The following is a 27,733-nucleotide window of genomic DNA, read 5'->3' on the forward strand; positions in this document are numbered from 1 at the left end:
CTGGGAGGAATCCCTGGACGTTCGCAGTTGCAGAGCCTGCCTCAGGGTGTCCTCAGCGGCCCAGGGAAACAGTGTTCTCTTTGAGAGGCTGTAGAAAGAGACAGCGCCAGCGTTGGTGGGTCTGTGAATGGTGTGTCCTGGCTACTTGAAGAGCAGCAAGAGCTTTTGGTCCTGGCTCCTTTGGGGTGGGAGGAATCCCTGGACATTCGCAATTGCTGAGCCTGCCTCAGGGTGTCCTCAGCAGCTCACCCAATAGTGTTCAATTTTGGGAGGCTCTAGAAAGAGACAGCGCCAGCGTTGGTTGGGCTGTGAATGGGGTTGCGTGGCTACTTGAAGAGCAGGAAGAGCTTTTGGTCCTGGCTGCTTTGGGTTGGGAGGAATCCCTGGGCTTTCGCAATTGCTGAGCCTGCCTCCAAGTGTACTCGGCGGTCCATGCAGATATTCTTCGGCTTTGGGAGACACTAGAAAGAGACAGCGCCAGCGTTTGTGTGTCAGTGAATGGGGTGTCCTGGCTACTTGAAGAGCAGCAAGAGCTTTTGGTCCTGGCGCCTTTGGGGTGGCAGGAATCCCTGGACGTTCGCAATTGCTGAGCCTTCCTCAGGGTGTCCTCAGCGGCCCACGCAAACAGTGTTCTCTTTTAAGAGGCTCTGGAAAGAGACAGTGCCAGTGTTTTTGGGGCTGTGAATGTGGTGTCCTGGCTACTTGAAGAGCAGCAAGAGCTTTTGGTCGTGGCTCCTTTGGGGTGGGAGGAGTCCCGGGGCTTTCGCAATTGCTGAGGCTGCCTCTGGGTATACTCGGAGGCCCAGGCAGATAGCATTGGAGTTTGGGAGGCTCTAGAAAGAGACAGTGACATCGTTGGTGGGCCTGTGAATGGGGTTACGTGGCTACTTGAAGAGCAGGAAGAGCTTTTGGTCCTGGCCCCTTTGCGGTGGCAGGAATCCCTGGACGTTCGCAATTGCTGAGCCTGCCTCCGGGTGTCCTCAGCGGCCCACGCAAGCAGTGTTCTCTTTTGGGAGGCTCTGGAAAGAGACAGCACAGCGTTGGTGGGTCTGTCAATGGGGTTTGCTCGCTACTTGAAGAGCAGCAAGAGCTTTTGGTCCTGGTGCCTTTGGGGTGGCAGGAATCCCTGGACGTTCGCAATTGCTGAGCCTGCCTCTGGGTGTACTCGGCGGCCCACACAGATAGTACTGGGCTTTGGGAGGCACTACACAGAGACAGCGCCAGCGTTGGTGGGGCTGTGAATGGGGTTGCGCGGCTACTTGAAGAGCAGCAAGAGCTTTTGGTCCTGGCGCCTTTGGGGTGGGAGGAAACCCTGGACGTTCGCAATTGCTGAGCCTGCCTCAGGGTGTCCTCAGCGGCCCACGCAAACAGTGTTCTCTTTTGGGAGGCTCTGGAAAGAGACAGTGCCAGTGTTTTTGGGGCTGTGAATGGGGTGTCCTGGCTACTTGAAGAGCAGCAAGAGCTTTTGGTCCTGGCGCCTTTGGGGTGGCAGGAATCCCTGGACGTTCGCAATTGCTGAGCCTGCCTCCGGGTGTCCTTACCATCCCACGCAAAGAATGTTCAATTTTGGGAGTCTCTACAAAGAGACAGCGCCAGAGTTGGTGGGTCTGTCAATGGGTTTTGCCTCGCTACTTGAAGAGCAGCAAGAGCTTTTGGTCGTGGCCCCTTTGCGGTGGGAGGAATCCCTGGACGTTCGCAGTTGCTGAGCCTGCCTCCAGGTATCCTCAGCGGCCCAGGCAAACAGTGTTCTCTTTGCGAGGCTCTAGAAAGAGACAGCGCCAGAGTTGGTGGGTCTGTGAATGGGGTGTCCCGGCTACTTGAAGAGCAGCAAGAGCTTTTGGTCGTGGCTCCTTTGGGGTGGGAGGAATCCCTGGACATTCGCAATTGCTGAGCTGGGCTCCGGGTATACTCAGCTCCGCAGGCAGATAATATTGGGCTTTGGGAGGAACTAGAAAGAGACAGCACCAGCGTTGGTGGGTCTGTGAATGGGGTGTCCTGGCTACTTGAAGAGCAGCAAGAGCTTTTGGTCCTGGCTCCTTTGGGGTGGGAGGAATCCCTGGGCTTTCGCAATTGCTGAGCCTGCCTCCGGGTGTCCTCAGCAGCTCACCCAATAGTGTTCAATTTTGGGAGGCTCTAGAAAGAGACAGCGCCAGCGTTGGTGGGGCTGTGAATGGGGTTGCGTGGCTACTTGAAGAGCAGCAAGAGCTCTTGGTCCTGGCCCCTTTGGGTTGGGAGGAATCCCTGGGCTTTCTCAATTGCTGAGCCTACCTCCAAGTGTACTTGGCGGTCCATGCAGATATTATTCGGCTTTGGGAGACACTAGAAAGAGACAGCGCCAGCGTTTGTGTGTCAGTGAATGGGGTGTCCTGGCTACTTGAAGAGCAGCAAGAGCTTTTGGTCCTGGCGCCTTTGGGGTGGCAGGAATCCCTGGACGTTCGCAATGGCTGAGCCTTCCTCAGTGTGTCCTCAGCGGCCCACGCAAACAGTGTTCTCTTTTCGGAGGCTCTGGAAAGAGACAGCGCCAGTGTTTTTGGGGCTGTGAATGGGGTGTCCTGGCTACTTGAAGAGCAGCAAGAGCTTTTGGTCGTGGCTCCTTTGGGGTGGGAGGAATCCCTGGGCTTTCGCAATTGCTGAGGCTGCCTCTGGGTATACTCGGAGGCCCAGGCAGATAGCATTGGAGTTTGGGAGGCTCTAGAAAGAGTCAGTGACATCGTTGGTGGGCCTATGAATGGGGTTACGTGGCTACTTGAAGAGCAGCAAGAGCTTTTGGTCCTGGCGCCTTTGGGGTGGCAGGAATCCCTGGACGTTCGCAATTGCTGAGCCTGCCTCCGGGTGTCCTCAGCAGCCCACCCAATAGCGTTCAATTTGCGAGGCTCTAGAAAGAGACAGCGCCAGCGTTGGTGGGGCTGTGAATGGGGTTGCGTGGCTACTTGAAGAGCAGGAAGAGCTCTTGGTCCTGGCCCCTTTGGGTTGGGAGGAATCCCTGGGCTTTCGCAATTGCTGAGCCTGCCTCCAAGTGTACTCGGCGGTCCATGCAGATATTCTTCGGCTTTGGGACACACTAGAAAGAGACAGCGCCAGCATTTGTGTGTCAGTGAATGGGGTGTCCTGGCTACTTGAAGAGCAGCAAGAGCTTTTGGTCCTGGCCCCTTTGCGGTGGGAGGAATCCCTGGACGTTCGCAATTGCTGAGCTTGGCTCTGGTTGTCCTCAGCGACCCACGCAAGCAGTGTTCTCTTTTGGGAGGCTCTAGAAAGAGACAGCACCAGCGTTGGTGGGTCTGTCAATGGGGTTTGCCTGGCTACTTGAAGAGCAGCAAGAGCTTTTGGTCCTGGCCCCTTTGCGGTGGGAGGAATCCCTGGACATTCGCAATTGCTGAGCCTGCCTCAGGGTGTCCTCAGCGGCCCACGCAAACAGTGTTCTCTTTTGGGAGGCTCTGGAAAGAGACAGTGCCAGTGTTTTTGGGGCTGTGAATGGGGTGTCCTGGCTACTTGAAGAGCAGCAAGAGCTTTTGGTCCTGGCCCCTTTGCGGTGGGAGGAATCCCTGGACGTTCGCAATTGCTGAGCCTGCCTCCGGGTGTCCTTACCATCCCACGCAAAGAGTGTTCAATTTTGGGAGTCTCTAGAAAGAGACAGCGCCAGAGTTGGTGGGTCTGTGAATGGGGTGTCCCGGCTACTTGAAGAGCAGCAAGAGCTTTTGGTCGTGGCTCCTTTGGGGTGGGAGGAATCCCTGGACGTTCGCAATTGCTGAGCCTCCCTCCGGGTGTCCCCAGCAGCCCAGGGAAACAGTGTTCTCTTTGCGAGGCTCTAGAAAGAGACAGCGCCAGCGTTGGTGGGGCTGTGAATGGGGTGTCCTGACTACTTGAAGAGCAGCAAGAGCTTTTGGTCCTGGCCCCTTTGCGGTGGGAGGAATCCCTGGACATTCGCAGTTGCTGAGCCTGCCTCCAGGTATCCTCAGCGGCCCAGGGAAACAGTGTTCTCTTTGCGAGGCTCTAGAAAGAGACAGCGCCAGCGTTGGTGGGGCTGTGAATGGGGTGTCCTGGCTACTTGAAGAGCAGCAAGAGCTTTTGGTCCTGGCCCCTTTGGGGTGGGAGGAATCCCTGGACATTCGCAATTGCTGAGCTGGGCTCCGGGTATACTCAGCTCCGCAGGCAGATAATGTTGGAGTTTGGGAGGCTCTAGAAAGAGACAGCACCAGCGTTGGTGGGTCTGTGAATGGGGTGTCCTGGCTACTTGAAGAGCAGCAAGAGCTTTTGGTCCTGGCTCCTTTGCGGTGGGAGGAATCCCTGGGCTTTCGCAATTGCTGCGGCTGCCTCTGGGTATACTCGGAGGCCCAGGCAGATAGCATTGGAGTTTGGGAGGCTCTAGAAAGAGACAGTGACATCTTTGGTGGGCCTATGAATGGGGTTACGTGGCTACTTGAAGAGCAGCAAGAGCTTTTGGTCCTGGCGCCTTTGGGGTGGCAGGAATCCCTGGACGTTCGCAATTGCTGAGCCTGCCTCCGGGTGTCCCCAGCAGCCCACGCAAACAGTTTTCTCTTTTGGGAGGCTCTAGAAAGAGACAGCACCAGTGTTGGTGGGGCTGTGAATGGGGTTGCGTGACTACTTGAAGAGCAGCAAGAGCTTTTGGTCCTGGCGCCTTTGGGGTGGCAGGAATCCCTGCACGTTCGCAATTGCTGAGCCTGCCTCAGGGTGTCCTCAGCGGCCCACGCAAACAGTGTTCTCTTTTGGGAGGCTCTGGAAAGAGACAGTGCCAGTGTTTTTAGGGCTGTGATGGGGTGTCCTGACTACTTGAAGAGCAGCAAGAGCTTTTGGTCGTGGCCCCTTAGCGGTGGGAGGAACCTCTGGACGTTCAGAATTGCTGAGCCTGCCTCCGGGTGTCCTCAGCAGCCCACCCAATAGTGTTCTCTTTTGGGAGGCTCTAGAAAGAGACAGCGCCAGCGTTGGTGGGGCTGTGAATGGGGTTGCGTGGCTACTTGAAGAGCAGGAAGAGCTCTTGGTCCTGGCCCCTTTGGGTTGGGAGGAATCCCTGGGCTTTCGCAATTGCTGAGCCTGCCTCCAAGTGTACTCGGCGGTCCATGCAGATATTATTCGGCTTTCGGAGACACTAGAAAGAGACAGCGCCAGCGTTTGTGTGTCAGTGAACGGGGTGTCCTGGCTACTTGAAGAGCAGCAAGAGCTTTTGGTCCTGGCCCCTTTGCGGTGGGAGGAATCCCTGGACGTTCGCAATTGCTGAGCTTGGCTCTGATTGTCCTCAGCGGCCCACGCAAGCAGTGTTCTCTTTTGGGAGGCTCTAGAAAGAGACAGTGCCAGCGTTGGTGGGGCTGTGAATGGGGTTTGCCTGGCTACTTGAAGAGCAGCAAGAGCTTTTGGTCCTGGCCCCTTTGCGGTGGGAGGAATCCCTGGACATTCGCAATTGCTGAGCCTGCCTCAGGGTGTCCTCAGCGGCCCACGCAAACAGTGTTCTCTTTTGGGAGGCTCTGGAAAGAGACAGTGCCAGTGTTTTTGGGGCTGTGAATGGGGTGTCCTCGCTACTTGAAGAGCAGCAAGAGCTTTTGGTCCTGGCCCCTTTGCGGTGGGAGGAATCCCTGGACGTTCGCAATTGCTGAGCCTGCCTCCGGGTGTCCTTACCATCCCACGCAAAGAGTGTTCAATTTTGGGAGTCTCTAGAAAGAGACAGCGCCAGAGTTGGTGGGTCTGTGAATGGGGTGTCCCGGCTACTTGAAGAGCAGCAAGAGCTTTTGGTCGTGGCTCCTTTGGCGTGGGAGGAATCCCTGGACATTCGCAATTGCTGAGCTGGGCTCCGGGTATACTCAGCTCCGCAGGCAGATAATATTGGAGTTTGGGAGGCTCTAGAAAGAGACAGCACCAGCGCTGGTGGGGCTGTGAATGGGGTGTCCTGACTACTTGAAGAGCAGCAAGAGCTTTTGGTCCTGGCCCCTTTGCGGTGGGAGGAATCCCTGGACATTCGTAGTTGCTGAGCCTGCCTCCAGGTATCCTCAGCGGCCCAGGCAAACAGTGTTCTCTTTGCGAGGCTCTAGAAAGAGACAGCGCCAGCGTTGGTGGGGCTGTGAATGGGGTGTCCTGGCTACTTGAAGAGCAGCAAGAGCTTTTGGTCGTGGCTCCTTTGGGGTGGGAGGAATCCCTGGACATTCGCAATTGCTGAGCTGGGCTCCGGGTATACTCAGCTCCGCAGGCAGATAATATTGGAGTTTGGGAGGCTCTAGAAAGAGACAGCACCAGCGTTGGTGGGTCTGTGAATGGGGTGTCCTGGCTACTTGAAGAGCAGCAAGAGCTTTTGGTCCTGGCTCCTTTGCGGTGGGAGGAATCCCTGGGCTTTCGCAATTGCTGAGGCTGCCTCTGGGTATACTCGGAGGCCCAGGCAGATAGCATTGGAGTTTGGGAGGCTCTAGAAAGAGACAGTGACATCTTTGGTGGGCCTATGAATGGGGTTACGTGGCTACTTGAAGAGCAGCAAGAGCTTTTGGTCCTGGCGCCTTTGGGGTGGCAGGAATCCCTGGACGTTCGCAATTGCTGAGCCTGCCTCCGGGTGTCCCCAGCAGCCCACGCAAACAGTTTTCTCTTTTGGGAGGCTCTAGAAAGAGACAGCACCAGTGTTGGTGGGGCTGTGAATGGGGTTGCGTGACTACTTGAAGAGCAGCAAGAGCTTTTGGTCCTGGCGCCTTTGGGGTGGCAGGAATCCCTGGACGTTCGCAATTGCTGAGCCTGCCTCAGGGTGTCCTCAGCGGCCCACGCAAACAGTGTTCTCTTTTGGGAGGCTCTGGAAAGAGACAGTGCCAGTGTTTTTAGGGCTGTGATGGGGTGTCCTGACTACTTAAAGAGCAGCAAGAGCTTTTGGTCCCGGCCCCTTAGCGGTGGGAGGAACCTCTGGACGTTCAGAATTGCTGAGCCTGCCTCCGGGTGTCCCCAGCAGCCCACCCAATAGTGTTCAATTTTGGGAGGCTCTAGAAAGAGACAGCGCCAGCGTTGGTGGGGCTGTGAATGGGGTTGCGTGGCTACTTGAAGAGCAGGAAGAGCTCTTGGTCCTGGCCCCTTTGGGTTGGGAGGAATCCCTGGGCTTTCGCAATTGCTGAGCCTGCCTCCAAGTGTACTCGGCGGTCCATGCAGATATTATTCGGCTTTGGGAGACACTAGAAAGAGACAGCGCCAGCGTTTGTGTGTCAGTGAACGGGGTGTCCTGGCTACTTGAAGAGCAGCAAGAGCTTTTGGTCCTGGCCCCTTTGCGGTGGGAGGAATCCCTGGACGTTCGCAATTGCTGAGCTTGGCTCTGGTTGTCCTCAGCGACCCACGCAAGCAGTGTTCTCTTTTGGGAGGCTCTAGAAAGAGACAGCACCAGCGTTGGTGGGTCTGTCAATGGGGTTTGCCTGGCTACTTGAAGAGCAGCAAGAGCTTTTGGTCCTGGCCCCTTTGCGCTGGGAGGAATCCCTGGACGTTCGCAGTTGCAGAGCCTGCCTCAGGGTGTCCTCAGCGGCCCAGGGAAACAGTGTTCTCTTTGAGAGGCTGTAGAAAGAGACAGCGCCAGCGTTGGTGGGTCTGTGAATGGTGTGTCCTGGCTACTTGAAGAGCAGCAAGAGCTTTTGGTCCTGGCTCCTTTGGGGTAGGAGGAATCCCTGGACATTCGCAATTGCTGAGCCTCCCTCCGGGTGTCCTCAGCAGCTCACCCAATAGTGTTCAATTTTGGGAGGCTCTAGAAAGAGACAGCGCCAGCGTTGGTTGGGCTGTGAATGGGGTTGCGTGGCTACTTGAAGAGCAGGAAGAGCTTTTGGTCCTGGCTGCTTTGGGTTGGGAGGAATCCCTGGGCTTTCGCAATTGCTGAGCCTGCCTCCAAGTGTACTCGGCGGTCCATGCAGATATTCTTCGGCTTTGGGAGACACTAGAAAGAGACAGCGCCAGCGTTTGTGTGTCAGTGAATGGGGTGTCCTGGCTACTTGAAGAGCAGCAAGAGCTTTTGGTCCTGGCGCCTTTGGGGTGGCAGGAATCCCTGGACGTTCGCAATTGCTGAGCCTTCCTCAGGGTGTCCTCAGCGGCCCACGCAAACAGTGTTCTCTTTTAAGAGGCTCTGGAAAGAGACAGTGCCAGTGTTTTTGGGGCTGTGAATGTGGTGTCCTGGCTACTTGAAGAGCAGCAAGAGCTTTTGGTCGTGGCTCCTTTGGGGTGGGAGGAGTCCCGGGGCTTTCGCAATTGCTGAGGCTGCCTCTGGGTATACTCGGAGGCCCAGGCAGATAGCATTGGAGTTTGGGAGGCTCTAGAAAGAGACAGTGACATCGTTGGTGGGCCTGTGAATGGGGTTACGTGGCTACTTGAAGAGCAGGAAGAGCTTTTGGTCCTGGCCCCTTTGCGGTGGCAGGAATCCCTGGACGTTCGCAATTGCTGAGCCTGCCTCCGGGTGTCCTCAGCGGCCCACGCAAGCAGTGTTCTCTTTTGGGAGGCTCTGGAAAGAGACAGCACAGCGTTGGTGGGTCTGTCAATGGGGTTTGCTCGCTACTTGAAGAGCAGCAAGAGCTTTTGGTCCTGGTGCCTTTGGGGTGGCAGGAATCCCTGGACGTTCGCAATTGCTGAGCCTGCCTCTGGGTGTACTCGGCGGCCCACACAGATAGTACTGGGCTTTGGGAGGCACTACACAGAGACAGCGCCAGCGTTGGTGGGGCTGTGAATGGGGTTGCGCGGCTACTTGAAGAGCAGCAAGAGCTTTTGGTCCTGGCGCCTTTGGGGTGGGAGGAAACCCTGGACGTTCGCAATTGCTGAGCCTGCCTCAGGGTGTCCTCAGCGGCCCACGCAAACAGTGTTCTCTTTTGGGAGGCTCTGGAAAGAGACAGTGCCAGTGTTTTTGGGGCTGTGAATGGGGTGTCCTGGCTACTTGAAGAGCAGCAAGAGCTTTTGGTCCTGGCGCCTTTGGGGTGGCAGGAATCCCTGGACGTTCGCAATTGCTGAGCCTGCCTCCGGGTGTCCTTACCATCCCACGCAAAGAATGTTCAATTTTGGGAGTCTCTACAAAGAGACAGCGCCAGAGTTGGTGGGTCTGTCAATGGGTTTTGCCTCGCTACTTGAAGAGCAGCAAGAGCTTTTGGTCGTGGCCCCTTTGCGGTGGGAGGAATCCCTGGACGTTCGCAGTTGCTGAGCCTGCCTCCAGGTATCCTCAGCGGCCCAGGCAAACAGTGTTCTCTTTGCGAGGCTCTAGAAAGAGACAGCGCCAGAGTTGGTGGGTCTGTGAATGGGGTGTCCCGGCTACTTGAAGAGCAGCAAGAGCTTTTGGTCGTGGCTCCTTTGGGGTGGGAGGAATCCCTGGACATTCGCAATTGCTGAGCTGGGCTCCGGGTATACTCAGCTCCGCAGGCAGATAATATTGGGCTTTGGGAGGAACTAGAAAGAGACAGCACCAGCGTTGGTGGGTCTGTGAATGGGGTGTCCTGGCTACTTGAAGAGCAGCAAGAGCTTTTGGTCCTGGCTCCTTTGGGGTGGGAGGAATCCCTGGGCTTTCGCAATTGCTGAGCCTGCCTCCGGGTGTCCTCAGCAGCTCACCCAATAGTGTTCAATTTTGGGAGGCTCTAGAAAGAGACAGCGCCAGCGTTGGTGGGGCTGTGAATGGGGTTGCGTGGCTACTTGAAGAGCAGCAAGAGCTCTTGGTCCTGGCCCCTTTGGGTTGGGAGGAATCCCTGGGCTTTCTCAATTGCTGAGCCTACCTCCAAGTGTACTTGGCGGTCCATGCAGATATTATTCGGCTTTGGGAGACACTAGAAAGAGACAGCGCCAGCGTTTGTGTGTCAGTGAATGGGGTGTCCTGGCTACTTGAAGAGCAGCAAGAGCTTTTGGTCCTGGCGCCTTTGGGGTGGCAGGAATCCCTGGACGTTCGCAATGGCTGAGCCTTCCTCAGTGTGTCCTCAGCGGCCCACGCAAACATTGTTCTCTTTTCGGAGGCTCTGGAAAGAGACAGCGCCAGTGTTTTTGGGGCTGTGAATGGGGTGTCCTGGCTACTTGAAGAGCAGCAAGAGCTTTTGGTCGTGGCTCCTTTGGGGTGGGAGGAATCCCTGGGCTTTCGCAATTGCTGAGGCTGCCTCTGGGTATACTCGGAGGCCCAGGCAGATAGCATTGGAGTTTGGGAGGCTCTAGAAAGAGTCAGTGACATCGTTGGTGGGCCTATGAATGGGGTTACGTGGCTACTTGAAGAGCAGCAAGAGCTTTTGGTCCTGGCGCCTTTGGGGTGGCAGGAATCCCTGGACGTTCGCAATTGCTGAGCCTGCCTCCGGGTGTCCTCAGCAGCCCACCCAATAGCGTTCAATTTGCGAGGCTCTAGAAAGAGACAGCGCCAGCGTTGGTGGGGCTGTGAATGGGGTTGCGTGGCTACTTGAAGAGCAGGAAGAGCTCTTGGTCCTGGCCCCTTTGGGTTGGGAGGAATCCCTGGGCTTTCGCAATTGCTGAGCCTGCCTCCAAGTGTACTCGGCGGTCCATGCAGATATTCTTCGGCTTTGGGACACACTAGAAAGAGACAGCGCCAGCATTTGTGTGTCAGTGAATGGGGTTTGCCTGGCTACTTGAAGAGCAGCAAGAGCTTTTGGTCCTGGCCCCTTTGCGGTGGGAGGAATCCCTGGACGTTCGCAATTGCTGAGCTTGGCTCTGGTTGTCCTCAGCGACCCACGCAAGCAGTGTTCTCTTTTGGGAGGCTCTAGAAAGAGACAGCACCAGCGTTGGTGGGTCTGTCAATGGGGTTTGCCTGGCTACTTGAAGAGCAGCAAGAGCTTTTGGTCCTGGCCCCTTTGCGGTGGGAGGAATCCCTGGACGTTCGCAATTGCTGAGCCTGCCTCCGGGTGTACTCGGCGGCCCACGCAGATATTACTGGGCTTTGGGAGGCACTACACAGAGACATCGCCAGCGTTGGTGGGTCTGTGAATGGGGTTGCCTGGCTACTTGAAGAGCAGCAAGAGCTTTTGGTCCTGGCTCCTTTGGGGTGGGAGGAATCCCTGGACGTTCGCAATTGCTGAGCCTGCCTCAGTGTGTCCTCAGCGGCCTACGCAAACAGTGTTCTCTTTTGGGAGGCTCTAGAAAGAGACAGTGCCAGCGTTCGTGGGTCTATGAATGGGGTTTGCCTCGCTACTTGAAGAGCAGAAATAGCTTTTGGTCCTGGCGCCTTTGGGGGTGGCAGGAATCCCTGGACGTTCGCAATTGCTGATCCTGCCGCCGGGTGTCCTCAGCAGCCCACGCAAACAGTTTTCTCTTTTGGGAGGCTCTAGAAAGAGACAGCACCAGTGTTGGTGGCTCTGTCAATGGGGTGTCCTGACTACTTGAAGAGCAGCAAGAGCTTTTGATCCCGGCCCTTTAGCGGTGGGAGGAATCCCTGGACGTTCACAATTGCTGAGCTTGCCTCCGGGTGTCCGCAGCAGCCCACGCAAACAGTGTTCTCTTTTGGGAGGCTCTAGAAAGAGACAGCGCCAGCGTTGGTGGGGCTGTGAATGGGGTTGCGTGGCTACTTGAAGAGCAGGAAGAGCTCTTGGTCCTGGCCCCTTTGGGTTGGGAGGAATCCCTGGGCTTTCGCAATTGCTGAGCCTGCCTCCAAGTGTACTCGGCGGTCCATGCAGATATTATTCGGCTTTGGGAGACACTAGAAAGAGACAGCGCCAGCGTTTGTGTGTCAGTGAACGGGGTGTCCTGGCTACTTGAAGAGCAGCAAGAGCTTTTGGTCCTGGCCCCTTTGCGGTGGGAGGAATCCCTGGACGTTCGCAATTGCTGAGCTTGGCTCTGATTGTCCTCAGCGGCCCACGCAAGCAGTGTTCTCTTTTGGGAGGCTCTAGAAAGAGACAGTGCCAGTGTTTCTGGGGCTGTGAATGGGGTTTGCCTGGCTACTTGAAGAGCAGCAAGAGCTTTTGGTCCTGGCCCCTTTGCGGTGGGAGGAATCCCTGGACATTCGCAATTGCTGAGCCTGCCTCAGGGTGTCCTCAGCGGCCCACGCAAACAGTTTTCTCTTTTGGGAGGCTCTGGAAAGAGACAGTGCCAGTGTTTTTGGGGCTGTGAATGGGGTGTCCTGGCTACTTGAAGAGCAGCAAGAGCTTTTGGTCCTGGCCCCTTTGCGGTGGGAGGAATCCCTGGACGTTCGCAATTGCTGAGCCTGCCTCCGGGTGTCCTTACCATCCCACGCAAAGAGTGTTCAATTTTGGGAGTCTCTAGAAAGAGACAGCACCAGAGTTGGTGGGTCTGTGAATGGGGTGTCCCGGCTACTTGAAGAGCAGCAAGAGCTTTTGGTCGTGGCTCCTTTGGGGTGGGAGGAATCCCTGGACATTCGCAATTGCTGAGCTGGGCTCCGGGTATACTCAGCTCCGCAGGCAGATAATATTGGAGTTTGGGAGGCTCTAGAAAGAGACAGCACCAGCGCTGGTGGGTCTGTGAATGGGGTGTCCTGACTACTTGAAGAGCAGCAAGAGCTTTTGGTCCTGGCCCCTTTGCGGTGGGAGGAATCCCTGGACATTCGCAGTTGCTGAGCCTGCCTCCAGGTATCCTCAGCGGCCCAGGGAAACAGTGTTCTCTTTGCGAGGCTCTAGAAAGAGACAGCGCCAGCGTTGGTGGGGCTGTGAATGGGGTGTCCTGGCTACTTGAAGAGCAGCAAGAGCTTTTGGTCGTGGCTCCTTTGGGGTGGGAGGAATCCCTGGACATTCGCAATTGCTGAGCTGGGCTCCGGGTATACTCAGCTCCGCAGGCAGATAATATTGGAGTTTGGGAGGCTCTAGAAAGAGACAGCACCAGCGCTGGTGGGTCTGTGAATGGGGTGTCCTGGCTACTTGAAGAGCAGCAAGAGCTTTTGGTCCTGGCTCCTTTGCGGTGGGAGGAATCCCTGGGCTTTCGCAATTGCTGCGGCTGCCTCTGGGTATACTCGGAGGCCCAGGCAGATAGCATTGGAGTTTGGGAGGCTCTAGAAAGAGACAGTGACATCTTTGGTGGGCCTATGAATGGGGTTACGTGGCTACTTGAAGAGCAGCAAGAGCTTTTGGTCGTGACGCCTTTGGGGTGGCAGGAATCCCTGGACGTTCGCAATTGCTGAGCCTGCCTCCGGGTGTCCCCAGCAGCCCACGCAAACAGTTTTCTCTTTTGGGAGGCTCTAGAAAGAGACAGCGCCAGCGTTGGTGGGGCTGTGAATGGGGTGTCCTGGCTACTTGAAGAGCAGCAAGAGCTTTTGGTCGTGGCTCCTTTGGGGTGGGAGGAATCCCTGGACATTCGCAATTGCTGAGCTGGGCTCCGGGTATACTCAGCTCCGCAGGCAGATAATATTGGAGTTTGGGAGGCTCTAGAAAGAGACAGCACCAGCGTTGGTGTGTCAGTGAATGGGGTGTCCTGGCTACTTGAAGAGCAGCAAGAGCTTTTGGTCCTGGCGCCTTTGGGGTGGCAGGAATCCCTGGACGTTCGCAATTGCTGAGCCTTCCTCAGGGTGTCCTCAGCGGCCCACGCAAACAGTGTTCTCTTTTAAGAGGCTCTGGAAAGAGACAGTGCCAGTGTTTTTGGGGCTGTGAATGTGGTGTCCTGGCTACTTGAAGAGCAGCAAGAGCTTTTGGTCGTGGCTCCTTTGGGGTGGGAGGAGTCCCGGGGCTTTCGCAATTGCTGAGGCTGCCTCTGGGTATACTCGGAGGCCCAGGCAGATAGCATTGGAGTTTGGGAGGCTCTAGAAAGAGACAGTGACATCGTTGGTGGGCCTGTGAATGGGGTTACGTGGCTACTTGAAGAGCAGGAAGAGCTTTTGGTCCTGGCCCCTTTGCGGTGGCAGGAATCCCTGGACGTTCGCAATTGCTGAGCCTGCCACCGGGTGTCCTCAGCGACCCACGCAAGCAGTGTTCTCTTTTGGGAGGCTCTGGAAAGAGACAGCACAGCGTTGGTGGGTCTGTCAATGGGGTTTGCTCGCTACTTGAAGAGCAGCAAGAGCTTTTGGTCCTGGTGCCTTTGGGGTGGCAGGAATCCCTGGACGTTCGCAATTGCTGAGCCTGCCTCTGGGTGTACTTGGCGGCCCACGCAGATAGTACTGGGCTTTGGGAGGCACTAGAAACAGACAGCGCCAGCGTTGGTGGGGCTGTGAATGGGGTTGCGCGGCTACTTGAAGAGCAGCAAGAGCTTTTGGTCCTGGCGCCTTTGGGGTGGGAGGAAACCCTGGACGTTCGCAATTGCTGAGCCTGCCTCAGGGTGTCCTCAGCGGCCCACGCAAACAGTGTTCTCTTTTGGGAGGCTCTGGAAAGAGACAGTGCCAGTGTTTTTGGGGCTGTGAATGGGGTGTCCTGGCTACTTGAAGAGCAGCAAGAGCTTTTGGTCCTGGCGCCTTTGGGGTGGCAGGAATCCCTGGACGTTCGCAATTGCTGAGCCTGCCTCCGGGTGTCCTTACCATCCCACGCAAAGAATGTTCAATTTTGGGAGTCTCTACAAAGAGACAGCGCCAGAGTTGGTGGGTCTGTCAATGGGTTTTGCCTCGCTACTTGAAGAGCAGCAAGAGCTTTTGGTCCTGGCCCCTTTGCGGTGGGAGGAATCCCTGGACGTTCGCAGTTGCTGAGCCTGCCTCCAGGTATCCTCAGCGGCCCAGGCAAACAGTGTTCTCTTTGCGAGGCTCTAGAAAGAGACAGCGCCAGAGTTGGTGGGTCTGTGAATGGGGTGTGCCGGCTACTTGAAGAGCAGCAAGAGCTTTTGGTCGTGGCTCCTTTGGGGTGGGAGGAATCCCTGGACATTCGCAATTGCTGAGCTGGGCTCCGGGTATACTCAGCTCCGCAGGCAGATAATATTGGGCTTTGGGAGGAACTAGAAAGAGACAGCACCAGCGTTGGTGGGTCTGTGAATGGGGTGTCCTGGCTACTTGAAGAGCAGCAAGAGCTTTTGGTCCTGGCTCCTTTGGGGTGGGAGGAATCCCTGGGCTTTCGCAATTGCTGAGCCTGCCTCCGGGTGTCCTCAGCAGCTCACCCAATAGTGTTCAATTTTGGGAGGCTCTAGAAAGAGACAGCGCCAGCGTTGGTGGGGCTGTGAATGGGGTTGCGTGGCTACTTGAAGAGCAGCAAGAGCTCTTGGTCCTGGCCCCTTTGGGTTGGGAGGAATCCCTGGGCTTTCGCAATTGCTGAGCCTACCTCCAAGTGTACTTGGCGGTCCATGCAGATATTATTCGGCTTTGGGAGACACTAGAAAGAGACAGCGCCAGCGTTTGTGTGTCAGTGAATGGGGTGTCCTGGCTACTTGAAGAGCAGCAAGAGCTTTTGGTCCTGGCGCCTTTGGGGTGGCAGGAATCCCTGGACGTTCGCAATGGCTGAGCCTTCCTCAGTGTGTCCTCAGCGGCCCACGCAAACAGTGTTCTCTTTTCGGAGGCTCTGGAAAGAGACAGCGCCAGTGTTTTTGGGGCTGTGAATGGGGTGTCCTGGCTACTTGAAGAGCAGCAAGAGCTTTTGGTCGTGGCTCCTTTGGGGTGGGAGGAATCCCTGGGCTTTCGCAATTGCTGAGGCTGCCTCTGGGTATACTCGGAGGCCCAGGCAGATAGCATTGGAGTTTGGGAGGCTCTAGAAAGAGACAGCACCAGCGTTGGTGGGCCTATGAATGGGGTTACGTGGCTACTTGAAGAGCAGCAAGAGCTTTTGGTCCTGGCGCCTTTGGGGTGGCAGGAATCCCTGGACGTTCGCAATTGCTGAGCCTGCCTCCGGGTGTCCTCAGCAGCCCACCCAATAGCGTTCAATTTGCGAGGCTCTAGAAAGAGACAGCGCCAGCGTTGGTGGGGCTGTGAATGGGGTTGCGTGGCTACTTGAAGAGCAGGAAGAGCTCTTGGTCCTGGCCCCTTTGGGTTGGGAGGAATCCCTGGGCTTTCGCAATTGCTGAGCCTGCCTCCAAGTGTACTCGGCGGTCCATGCAGGTATTATTCGGCTTTGGGAGACACTAGAAAGAGACAGCGCCAGCGTTTGTGTGTCAGTGAACGGGGTGTCCTGGCTACTTGAAGAGCAGCAAGAGCTTTTGGTCCTGGCCCCTTTGCGGTGGGAGGAATCCCTGGACGTTCGCAATTGCTGAGCTTGGCTCTGGTTGTCCTCAGCGGCCCACGCAAGCAGTGTTCTCTTTTGGGAGGCTCTAGAAAGAGACAGCACCAGCGTTGGTGGGTCTGTCAATGGGGTTTGCCTGGCTACTTGAAGAGCAGCAAGAGCTTTTGGTCCTGGCCCCTTTGCGGTGAGAGGAATCCCTGGACGTTCGCAATTGCTGAGCCTGCCTCCGGGTGTACTCGGCGGCCCACGCAGATATTACTGGGCTTTGGGAGGCACTACACAGAGACATCGCCAGCGTTGGTGGGTCTGTGAATGGGGTGTCCTGGCTACTTGAAGAGCAGCAAGAGCTTTTGGTCCTGGCGCCTTTGGGGTGGGAGGAATCCCTGGACGTTCGCAATTGCTGATCCTGCCTCCGGGTGTCCTCAGCAGCCCACGCAAACAGTTTTCTCTTTTGGGAGGCTCTAGAAAGAGACAGCACCAGTGTTGGTGGGTCTGTCAATGGGGTGTCCTGACTACTTGAAGAGCAGCAAGAGCTTTTGATCCCGGCCCTTTAGCGGTGGGAGGAATCCCTGGACGTTCACAATTGCTGAGCCTGCCTCCGGGTGTCCGCAGCAGCCCACGCAAACAGTGTTCTCTTTTCGGAGGCTCTAGAAAGAGACAGCACCAGTGTTGGTGGGTCTGTCAATGGGGTGTCCTGACTACTTGAAGAGCAGCAAGAGCTTTTGGTCCTGGCCCCTTTGCGGTGGCAGGAATCCCTGGACGTTCGCAATTGCTGAGCTTGGCTCTGATTGTCCTCAGCGGCCCACGCAAGCAGTGTTGTCTTTTGGGAGGCTCTAGAAAGAGACAGTGCCAGTGTTTCTGGGGCTGTGAATGGGGTTTGCCTCGCTACTTGAAGAGCAGCAAGAGCTTTTGGTCCTGGCCCCTTTGCGGTGGGAGGAATCCCTGGACATTCGCAATTGCTGAGCCTGCCTCAGGGTGTCCTCAGCGGCCCACGCAAACAGTGTTCTCTTTTGGGAGGCTCTGGAAAGAGACAGTGCCAGTGTTTTTGGGGCTGTGAATGGGGTGTCCTGGCTACTTGAAGAGCAGCAAGAGCTTTTGGTCCTGGCCCCTTTGCGGTGGGAGGAATCCCTGGACGTTCGCAATTACTGAGCCTGCCTCCGGGTGTCCTTACCATCCCACGCAAAGAGTGTTCTCTTTGCGAGGCTCTAGAAAGAGACAGCGCCAGCGTTTGTAGGGCTGTGAATGGGGTGTCCTGACTACTTGAAGAGCAGCAAGAGCTTTTGGTCCTGGCCCCTTTGCGGTGGCAGGAATCCCTGGACGTTCACAATTGCTGAGCCTGCCTCCGGGTGTCCTTACCATCCCACGCAAAGTCTGTTCAATTTTGGGAGTCTCTAGAAAGAGACAGCGCCAGCGTTGGTGGGTCTGTCAATGGGTTTTGCCTCGCTACTTGAAGAGCAGCAAGAGCTTTTGGTCCTGGCCCCTTTGCGGTGGGAGGAATCCCTGGACGTTCGCAGTTGCTGAGCCTGCCTCCAGGTATCCTCAGCGGCCCAGGGAAACAGTGTTCTCTTTGCGAGGTTCTAGAAAGAGACAGCGCCAGCGTTGGTGGGTCTGTGAATGGGGTGTCCTGGCTACTTGAAGAGCAGCAAGAGCTTTTGGTCGTGGCTCCTTTGCGGTGGGAGGAATCCCTGGACATTCGCAATTGCTGAGCTGGGCTCCGGGTATACTCAGCTCCGCAGGCAGATAATATTGGAGTTTGGGAGGCTCTAGAAAGAGACAGCACCAGCGTTGGTGGGTCTGTGAATGGGGTGTCCTGGCTACTTGAAGAGCAGCAAGAGCTTTTGGTCCTGGCTCCTTTGCGGTGGGAGGAATCCCTGGGCTTTCGCAATTGCTGCGGCTGCCTCTGGGTATACTCGGAGGCCCAGGCAGATAGCATTGGAGTTTGCGAGGCTCTAGAAAGAGACAGTGACATCTTTGGTGGGCCTATGAATGGGGTTACGTGGCTACTTGAAGAGCAGCAAGAGCTTTTGGTCCTGGCGCCTTTGGGGTGGCAGGAATCCCTGGACGTTCGCAATTGCTGAGCCTGCCTCCGGGTGTCCTCAGCAGACCACGCAAGCAGTGTTCTCTTTTGGGAGGCTCTAGAAAGAGACAGCACCAGTGTTGGTGGGGCTGTGAATGGCGTGTCCTGGCTACTTGAAGAGCAGCAAGAGCTTTTGGTCCTGGCCCCTTTGCGGTGGCAGGAATCCCTGGACGTTCGCAATTGCTGATCCTGCCGCCGGGTGTCCTCAGCGGCCCACGCAAGCAGTGTTCTCTTTTGGGAGGCTCTGGAAAGAGACAGCACCAGTGTTGGTGGGTCTGTCAATGGGGTGTCCTGACTACTTGAAGAGCAGCAAGAGCTTTTGATCCCGGCCCCTTTGCGGTGGGAGGAACCTCTGGACGTTCACAATTGCTGAGCCTGCCTCCGGGTGTCCTCAGCAGCCCACCCAATAGTGTTCAATTTTGGGAGGCTCTAGAAAGAGACAGCGCCAGCGTTGGTGGGGCTGTGAATGGGGTTGCGTGGCTACTTGAAGAGCAGGAAGAGCTCTTGGTCCTGGCCCCTTTGCGGTGGGAGGAATCCCTGGGCTTTCGCAATTGCTGAGCCTGCCTCCAAGTTTACTCGGCGGTCCATGCAGATATGCTTCGGCTTTGGGAGACACTAGAAAGAGACAGCGCCAGCGTTTGTGTGTCAGTGAACGGGGTGTCCTGGCTACTTGAAGAGCAGCAAGAGCTTTTGGTCCTGGCCCCTTTGCGGTGGCAGGAATCCCTGGACGTTCGCAATTGCTGAGCTTGGCTCTGGTTGTCCTCAGCGGCCCACGCAAGCAGTGTTCTCTTTTGGGAGGCTCTAGAAAGAGACAGCACCAGCGTTGGTGGGTCTGTCAATGCGGTTTGCCTCGCTACTTGAAGAGCAGCAAGAGCTTTTGGTCCTGGCGCCTTTGGGGTGGCAGGAATCTCTGGACGTTCGCAATTGCTGATCCTGCCTCCGGGTGTACTCGGCGGCCCACGCAGATATTACTGGGCTTTGGGAGGCACTAGAAAGAGACAGCGCCAGCGTTGGTGGGTCTGTGAATGGGGTGTCCTGGCTACTTGAAGAGCAGCAAGAGCTTTTGGTCTTGGTGCCTTTGGGGTGGCAGGAATCCCTGGACGTTCGCAATTGCTGAGCCTGCCTCCGGGTGTCCTCAGCGGCCCACGCAAACAGTGTTCTCTTTTGGGAGGCTCTGGAAAGAGACAGTGCCAGTGTTTTTGGGGCTGTGAATGGGGTGTCCTGGCTACTTGAAGAGCAGCAAGAGCTTTTGGTCGTGGCCCCTTTGCGGTGGGAGGAATCCCTGGACGTTCGCAGTTGCTGAGCCTGCCTCCGGGTGTCCTTACCATCCCACGCAAAGAGTGTTCTCTTTGCGAGGCTCTAGAAAGAGACAGCGCCAGAGTTGGTGGGTCTGTGAATGGGGTGTCCCGGCTACTTGAAGAGCAGCAAGAGCTTTTGGTCGTGGCTCCTTTGGGGTGGGAGGAATCCCTGGACATTCGCAATTGCTGAGCTGGGCTCCGGGTATACTCAGCTCCGCAGGCAGATAATATTGGAGTTTGGGAGGCTCTAGAAAGAGACAGCACCAGCGCTGGTGGGTCTGTGAATGGGGTGTCCTGACTACTTGAAGAGCAGCAAGAGCTTTTGGTCGTGGCCCCTTTGGGGTGGGAGGAATCCCTGGACGTTCACAATTGCTGAGCCTGCCTCCGGGTGTCCTTACCATCCCACGCAAAGAGTGTTCAATTTTGGGAGTCTCTAGAAAGAGACAGCGCCAGCGTTGGTGGGTCTGTCAATGGGTTTTGCCTCGCTACTTGAAGAGCAGCAAGAGCTTTTGGTCCTGGCTCCTTTGCGGTGGGAGGAATCCCTGGGCTTTCGCAATTGCTGAGGCTGCCTCTGGGTATACTCGGAGGCCCAGGCAGATAGCATTGGAGTTTGGGAGGCTCTAGAAAGAGTCAGTGACATCTTTGGTGGGTCTGTCAATGGGGTTACGTGGCTACTTGAAGAGCAGCAAGAGCTTTTGGTCCTGGCGCCTTTGGGGTGGCAGGAATCCCTGGACGTTCGCAATTGCTGAGCCTGCCTCCGGGTGTCCTCAGCAGACCACGCAAACAGTTTTCTCTTTTGGGAGGCTCTAGAAAGAGACAGCACAGCGTTGGTGGGTCTGTCAATGGGGTTTGCCTCGCTACTTGAAGAGCAGCAAGAGCTTTTGGTCCTGGCCCCTTTGCGGTGGCAGGAATCCCTGGACGTTCACAATTGCTGAGCCTGCCGCCGGGTGTACTCGGCGGCCCACGCAGATAGTACTGGGCTTTGGGAGGCACTAGAAACAGACAGCGCCAGCGTTGGTGGGGCTGTGAATGGGGTTGCCTGGCTACTTGAAGAGCAGCAAGAGCTTTTGGTCCTGGCGCCTTTAGGGTGGCAGGAATCCCTGGACGTTCGCAATTGCTGAGCCTGCCTCAGGGTGTCCTCAGCGGCCCACGCAAACAGTGTTCTCTATTGGGAGGCTCTGGAAAGAGACAGTGCCAGTGTTTTTGGGGCTGTGAATGGCGTGTCCCGGCTACTTGAAGAGCAGCAAGAGCTTTTGGTCGTGGCTCCTTTGGGGTGGGAGGAATCCCTGGACATTCCCAATTGCTGAGCTGGGCTCCGGGTACACTCAGCTCCGCAGGCATATAATATTGGAGTTTGGGAGGCTCTAGGAAGAGACAGCACCAGCGTTGGTGGGGCTGTGAATGGGGTTTGCCTCGCTACTTGAAGAGCAGCAAGAGCTTTTGGTCCCGGCCCCTTTGCGGTGGGAGGAATCCCTGGACGTTCGCAGTTGCTGAGCCTGCCTCCGGGTGTCCTTACCATCCCACGCAAAGAGTGTTCAATTTTGGGAGTCTCTAGAAAGAGACAGCGCCAGCGTTGGTGGGTCTGTCAATGGGTTTTGCCTCGCTACTTGAAGAGCAGCAAGAGCTTTTGGTCCTGGCCCCTTTGCGGTGGGAGGAATCCCTGGACGTTCGCAGTTGCTGAGCCTGCCTCCAGGTGTCCTGAGCGGCCCACGCAAACAGTGTTCTCTTTTGGGAGGCTCTAGAAAGAGACAGCGCCAGCGTTGGTGGGTCTGTGAATGGGGTGTCTTGACTACTTGAAGAGCAGCAAGAGCTTTTGGTCCTGGCTCCTTTGCGGTGGGAGGAATCCCTGGGCTTTCGCAATTGCTGAGGCTGCCTCTGGGTATACTCGGAGGCCCAGGCAGATAGCATTGGAGTTTGGGAGGATCTAGAAAGAGACAGTGACATCGTTGGTGGGCCTATGAATGGGGTTACGTGGCTACTTGAAGAGCAGCAAGAGCTTTTGGTCCTGGCCCCTTTGCGGTGGGAGGAATCCCTGGACATTCACAATTGCTGAGCCTGCCTCCGGGTGTCCTTACCATCCCACGCAAAGAGTGTTCAATTTTGGGAGTCTCTAGAAAGAGACAGCGCCAGCGTTGGTGGGTCTGTCAATGGGTTTTGCCTCGCTACTTGAAGAGCAGCAAGAGCTTTTGGTCCTGGCCCCTTTGCGGTGGGAGGAATCCCTGGACGTTCGCAGTTGCTGAGCCTGCCTCCAGGTATCCTCAGCGGCCCAGGGAAACAGTGTTCTCTTTGCGAGGCTCTAGAAAGAGACAGCGCCAGCGTTGGTGGGTCTGTGAACGGGGTGTCCCGGCTACTTGAAGAGCAGCAAGAGCTTTTGGTCGTGGCCCCTTTGGGGTGGAAGGAATCCCTGGACATTCGCAATTGCTGAGCTGGGCTCCGGGTATACTCAGCTCCGCAGGCAGATAATATTGGAGTTTGGGAGGCTCTAGAAAGAGACAGCACCAGCGTTGGTGGGTCTGTGAATGGGGTGTCCTGGCTACTTGAAGAGCAGCAAGAGCTTTTGGTCCTGGCTCCTTTGCGGTGGGAGGAATCCCTGGGCTTTCGCAATTGCTGAGGCTGCCTCTGGGTATACTCGGAGGCCCAGGCAGATAGCATTGCAGTTTGGGAGGCTCTAGAAAGAGTCAGTGACATCTTTGGTGGGTCTGTCAATGGGGTACCGTGGCTACTTGAAGAGCAGCAAGAGCTTTTGGTCCTGGCGCCTTTGGGGTGGCAGGAATCCCTGGACGTTCGCAATTGCTGAGCCTGCCTCCGGGTGTCCTCAGCAGACCACGCAAACAGTTTTCTCTTTTGGGAGGCTCTAGAAAGAGACAGCACCAGTGTTGGTGGGGCTGTGAATGGGGTGTCCTGGCTACTTGAAGAGCAGCAAGAGCTTTTGGTCCTGGCCCCTTTGCGGTGGCAGGAATCCCTGGACGTTCGCAATTGCTGATCCTGCCGCCGGGTGTCCTCAGCGGCCCACGCAAGCAGTGTTCTCTTTTGGGAGGCTCTGGAAAGAGACAGCACAGCGTTGGTGGGTCTGTCAATGGGGTTTGCCTCGCTACTTGAAGAGCAGCAAGAGCTTTTGGTCCTGGCCCCTTTGCGGTGGCAGGAATCCCTGGACGTTCACAATTGCTGAGCCTGCCGCCGGGTGTACTCGGTGGCCCACGCAGATAGTACTGGGCTTTGGGAGGCACTAGAAACAGACAGCGCCAGCGTTGGTGGGGCTGTGAATGGGGTTGCCTGGCTACTTGAAGAGCAGCAAGAGCTTTTGGTCCTGGCGCCTTTGCGGTGGCCGTTATCCCTGGACGTTCGCAATTGCTGAGCCTGCCTCAGGGTTTCCTCAGCGGCCCACGCAAACAGTGTTCTCTATTGGGAGGCTCTGGAAAGAGACAGTGCCAGTGTTTTGGGGGCTGTGAATGGCGTGTCCCGGCTACTTGAAGAGCAGCAAGAGCTTTTGGTCGTGGCTCCTTTGGGGTGGGAGGAATCCCTGGACATTCCCAATTGCTGAGCTGGGCTCCGGGTACACTCATCTCCGCAGGCATATAATATTGGAGTTTGGGAGGCTCTAGGAAGAGACAGCACCAGCGCTGGTGGGGCTGTGAATGGGGTTTGCCTCGCTACTTGAAGAGCAGCAAGAGCTTTTGGTCCCGGCCCCTTTGCGGTGGGAGGAATCCCTGGACGTTCGCAGTTGCTGAGCCTGCCTCCGGGTGTCCTTACCATCCCACGCAAAGAGTGTTCAATTTTGGGAGTCTCTAGAAAGAGACAGCGCCAGCGTTGGTGGGTCTGTCAATGGGTTTTGCCTCGCTACTTGAAGAGCAGCAAGAGCTTTTGGTCCTGGCCCCTTTGCGGTGGGAGGAATCCCTGGACGTTCGCAGTTGCTGAGCCTGCCTCCAGGTGTCCTGAGCGGCCCAGGGAAACAGTGTTCTCTTTGCGAGGCTCTAGAAAGAGACAGCGCCAGAGTTGGTGGGTCTGTGAATGGGGTGTCCCGGCTACTTGAAGAGCAGCAAGAGCTTTTGGTCGTGGCTCCTTTGGGGTGGGAGGAATCCCTGGACATTCGCAATTGCTGAGCTGGGCTCCGGGTATACTCAGCTCCGCAGGAAGATAATATTGGAGTTTGGGAGGCTGTAGAAAGAGACAGCACCAGCGTTGGTGGGTCTGTGAATGGGGTGTCCTGGCTACTTGAAGAGCAGCAAGAGCTTTTGGTCCTGGCTCCTTTGCGGTGGGAGGAATCCCTGGGCTTTCGCAATTGCTGCGGCTGCCTCTGGGTATACTCGGAGGCCCAGGCAGATAGCATTGGAGTTTGGGAGGCTCTAGAAAGAGACAGTGACATCTTTGGTGGGCCTATGAATGGGGTTACGTGGCTACTTGAAGAGCAGCAAGAGCTTTTGGTCCTGGCGCCTTTGGGGTGGCAGGAATCCCTGGACGTTCGCAATTGCTGAGCCTGCCTCCGAGTGTCCCCAGCAGCCCACGCAAACAGTTTTCTCTTTTGGGAGGCTCTAGAAAGAGACAGCACCAGTGTTGGTGGGGCTGTGAATGGGGTTGCGTGGCTACTTGAAGAGCAGCAAGAGCTCTTGGTCCTGGCCCCTTTGGGTTGGGAGGAATCCCTGGGCTTTCTCAGTTGCTGAGCCTACCTCCAAGTGTACTTGGCGGTCCATGCAGATATTATTCGGCTTTGGGAGACACTAGAAAGAGACAGCGCCAGCGTTTGTGTGTCAGTGAATGGGGTGTCCTGGCTACTTGAAGAGCAGCAAGAGCTTTTGGTCCTGGCGCCTTTGGGGTGGCAGGAATCCCTGGACGTTCGCAATGGCTGAGCCTTCCTCAGTGTGTCCTCAGCGGCCCACGCAAACAGTGTTCTCTTTTGGGAGGCTCTGGAAAGAGACAGTGCCAGTGTTTTTAGGGCTGTGATGGGGTGTCCTGACTACTTGAAGAGCAGCAAGAGCTTTTGGTCCCGGCCCCTTAGCGGTGGGAGGAACCTCTGGACGTTCAGAATTGCTGAGCCTGCCTCCGGGTGTCCTCAGCAGCCCACCCAATACTGTTCAATTTTGGGAGGCTCTAGAAAGAGACAGCGCCAGCGTTGGTGGGGCTGTGAATGGGGTTGCGTGGCTACTTGAAGAGCAGGAAGAGCTCTTGGTCCTGGCCCCTTTGGGTTGGTAGGAATCCCTGGGCTTTCGCAATTGCTGAGCCTGCCTCCAAGTGTACTCGGCGGTCCATGCAGATATTATTCGGCTTTGGGAGACACTAGAAAGAGACAGCGCCAGCATTTGTGTGTCAGTGAACGGGGTGTCCTGGCTACTTGAAGAGCAGCAAGAGCTTTTGGTCCTGGCCCCTTTGCGGTGGCAGGAATCCCTGGACGTTCGCAATTGCTGAGCTTGGCTCTGGTTGTCCTCAGCGGCCCACGCAAGCAGTGTTCTCTTTTGGGAGGCTCTAGAAAGAGACAGCACCAGCGTTGGTGGGTCTGTCAATGGGGTTTGCCTGGCTACTTGAAGAGCAGCAAGAGCTTTTGGTCCTGGCCCCTTTGCGCTGGGAGGAATCCCTGGACATTCGCAATTGCTGAGCCTGCCTCCGGGTGTACTCGGCGGTCCATGCAGATATTATTCGGCTTTGGGAGACACTAGAAAGAGACAGCGCCAGCGTTGGTGGGTCTGTGAATGGGGTGTCCTGGCTACTTGAAGAGCAGCAAGAGCTTTTGGTCCTGGCCCCTTTGCGGTGGGAGGAATCCCTGGACGTTCGCAATTGCTGAGCCTCGCTCCCACTTTACAAGGCGGACCTTTGAGATAGTATTGAAGTTTGGGAGGCCCTAGAAAAAGTCAGCGCCAGCGTTGGTGGGGCTGTGAATCGGGTTGCCTGGCTACTTGAAAAGCAGCAAGAGCTTTTGGTCCTGGCCCCTTTGGGGTGGGAGGAATCCCTGGACGTTCGCATTTGCTGTGCCTGCCTCAGTGTGTCCTCAGCGGCCTACGCAAACAGTGTTCTCTTTTGGGAGGCTCTAGAAAGAGACAGTGCCAGCGTTCGTGGGTCTATGAATGGGGTTTGCCTCACTACTTGAAGAGCAGAAATAGCTTTTAGTCCTGGCGCCTTTGGGGTGGCAGGAATCCCTGGACGTTCGCAATTGCTGATCCTGCCTCCGGGTGTCCTCAGCAGCCCACGCAAACAGTTTTCTCTTTTGGGAGGGTCTAGAAAGAGACAGCACCAGTGTTGGTGGGTCTGTCAATGGGGTGTCCTGACTACTTGAAGAGCAGCAAGAGCTTTTGATCCCGGCCCTTTAGCGGTGGGAGGAATCCCTGGACGTTCAAAATTGCTGAGCCTGCCTCCGGGTGTCCGCAGCAGCCCACGCAAACAGTGTTCTCTTTTGGGAGGCTCTAGAAAGAGACAGCGCCAGCGTTGGTGGGGCTGTGAATGGGGTTGCGTGGCTACTTGAAGAGCAGGAAGAGCTCTTGGTCCTGGCCCCTTTGCGGTGGGAGGAATCCCTGGGCTTTCGCAATTGCTGAGCCTGCCTCCAAGTGTACTCGGCGGTCCATGCAGATATTATTCGGCTTTGGGAGACACTAGAAAGAGACAGCGCCAGCGTTTGTGTGTCAGTGAACGGGGTGTCCTGGCTACTTGAAGAGCAGCAAGAGCTTTTGGTCCTGGCCCCTTTGCGGTGGGAGGAATCCCTGGACGTTCGCAATTGCTGAGCTTGGCTCTGATTGTCCTCAGCGGCCCACGCAAGCAGTGTTCTCTTTTGGGAGGCTCTAGAAAGAGACAGTGCCAGTGTTTCTGGGGCTGTGAATGGGGTTTGCCTCGCTACTTGAAGAGCAGCAAGAGCTTTTGGTCCTGGCCCCTTTGCGGTGGGAGGAATCCCTGGACATTCGCAATTGCTGAGCCTGCCTCCGGGTGTCCTCAGCGGCCCACGCAAACAGTGTTCTCTTTTGGGAGGCTCTGGAAAGAGACAGTGCCAGTGTTTTTGGGGCTGTGAATGGGGTGTCCTGGCTACTTGAAGAGCAGCAAGAGCTTTTGGTCCTGGCCCCTTTGCGGTGGGAGGAATCCCTGGACGTTCGCAATTGCTGAGCCTGCCTCCGGGTGTCCTCAGCTGCCCACCCAATAGTGTTCAATTTTGGGAGGCTCTAGAAAGAGACAGCGCCAGAGTTGGGGGGTCTGTGAATGGGGTGTCCCGGCTACTTGAAGAGCAGCAAGAGCTTTTGGTCGTGGCTCCTTTGCGGTGGGAGGAATCCCTGGGCTTTCGCAATTGCTGAGGCTGCCTCTGGGTATACTCGGAGGCCCAGGCAGATAGCATTGGAGTTTGGGAGGCTCTAGAAAGAGACAGTGACATCTTTGGTGGGCCTATGAATGGGGTTACGTGGCTACTTGAAGAGCAGCAAGAGCTTTTGTTCCTGGCGCCTTTGGGGTGGCAGGAATCCCTGGACGTTCGCAATTGCTGAGCCTGCCTCCGGGTGTCCTCAGCAGACCACGCAAACAGTTTTCTCTTTTGGGAGGCTCTAGAAAGAGACAGCACCAGTGTTGGTGGGGCTGTGAATGGGGTGTCCTGGCTACTTGAAGAGCAGCAAGAGCTTTTGGTCCTGGCCCCTTTGCGGTGGCAGGAAGCCCTGGACGTTCGCAATTGCTGATCCTGCCGCCGGGTGTCCTCAGCGGCCCACGCAAGCAGTGTTCTCTTTTGGGAGGCTCTGGAAAGAGACAGCACCAGTGTTGGTGGGTCTGTCAATGGGGTGTCCTGACTACTTGAAGAGCAGCAAGAGCTTTTGATCCCGGCCCCTTTGCGGTGGGAGGAACCTCTGGACGTTCACAATTGCTAAGCCTGCCTCCGGGTGTCCTCAGCAGCCCACCCAATAGTGTTCAATTTTGGGAGGCTCTAGAAAGAGACAGCGCCAGCGTTGGTGGGGCTGTGAATGGGGTTGCGTGGCTACTTGAAGAGCAGGAAGAGCTCTTGGTCCTGGCCCCTTTGCGGTGGGAGGAATCCCTGGGCTTTCGCAATTGCTGAGCCTGCCTCCAAGTGTACTCGGCGGTCCATGCAGATATGCTTCGGCTTTGGGAGACACTAGAAAGAGACAGCGCCAGCATTTGTGTGTCAGTGAATGGGGTGTCCTGGCTACTTGAAGAGCAGCAAGAGCTTTTGGTCCTGGCCCCTTTGCGGTGGGAGGAATCCCTGGACGTTCGCAATTGCTGAGCTTGGCTCTGGTTGTCCTCAGCGGCCCACGCAAGCAGTGTTCTCTTTTGGGAGGCTCTAGAAAGAGACAGCACCAGCGTTGGTGGGTCTGTCAATGCGGTTTGCCTCGCTACTTGAAGAGCAGCAAGAGCTTTTGGTCCTGGCGCCTTTGGGGTGGCAGGAATCTCTGGACGTTCGCAATTGC

The sequence above is a fragment of the Platalea leucorodia genome (genome assembly GCF_965183815.1).
Source record: "Platalea leucorodia genome assembly, chromosome: 6".
In the NCBI taxonomy this organism is placed as follows: Eukaryota; Metazoa; Chordata; class Aves; order Pelecaniformes; family Threskiornithidae; genus Platalea; species Platalea leucorodia.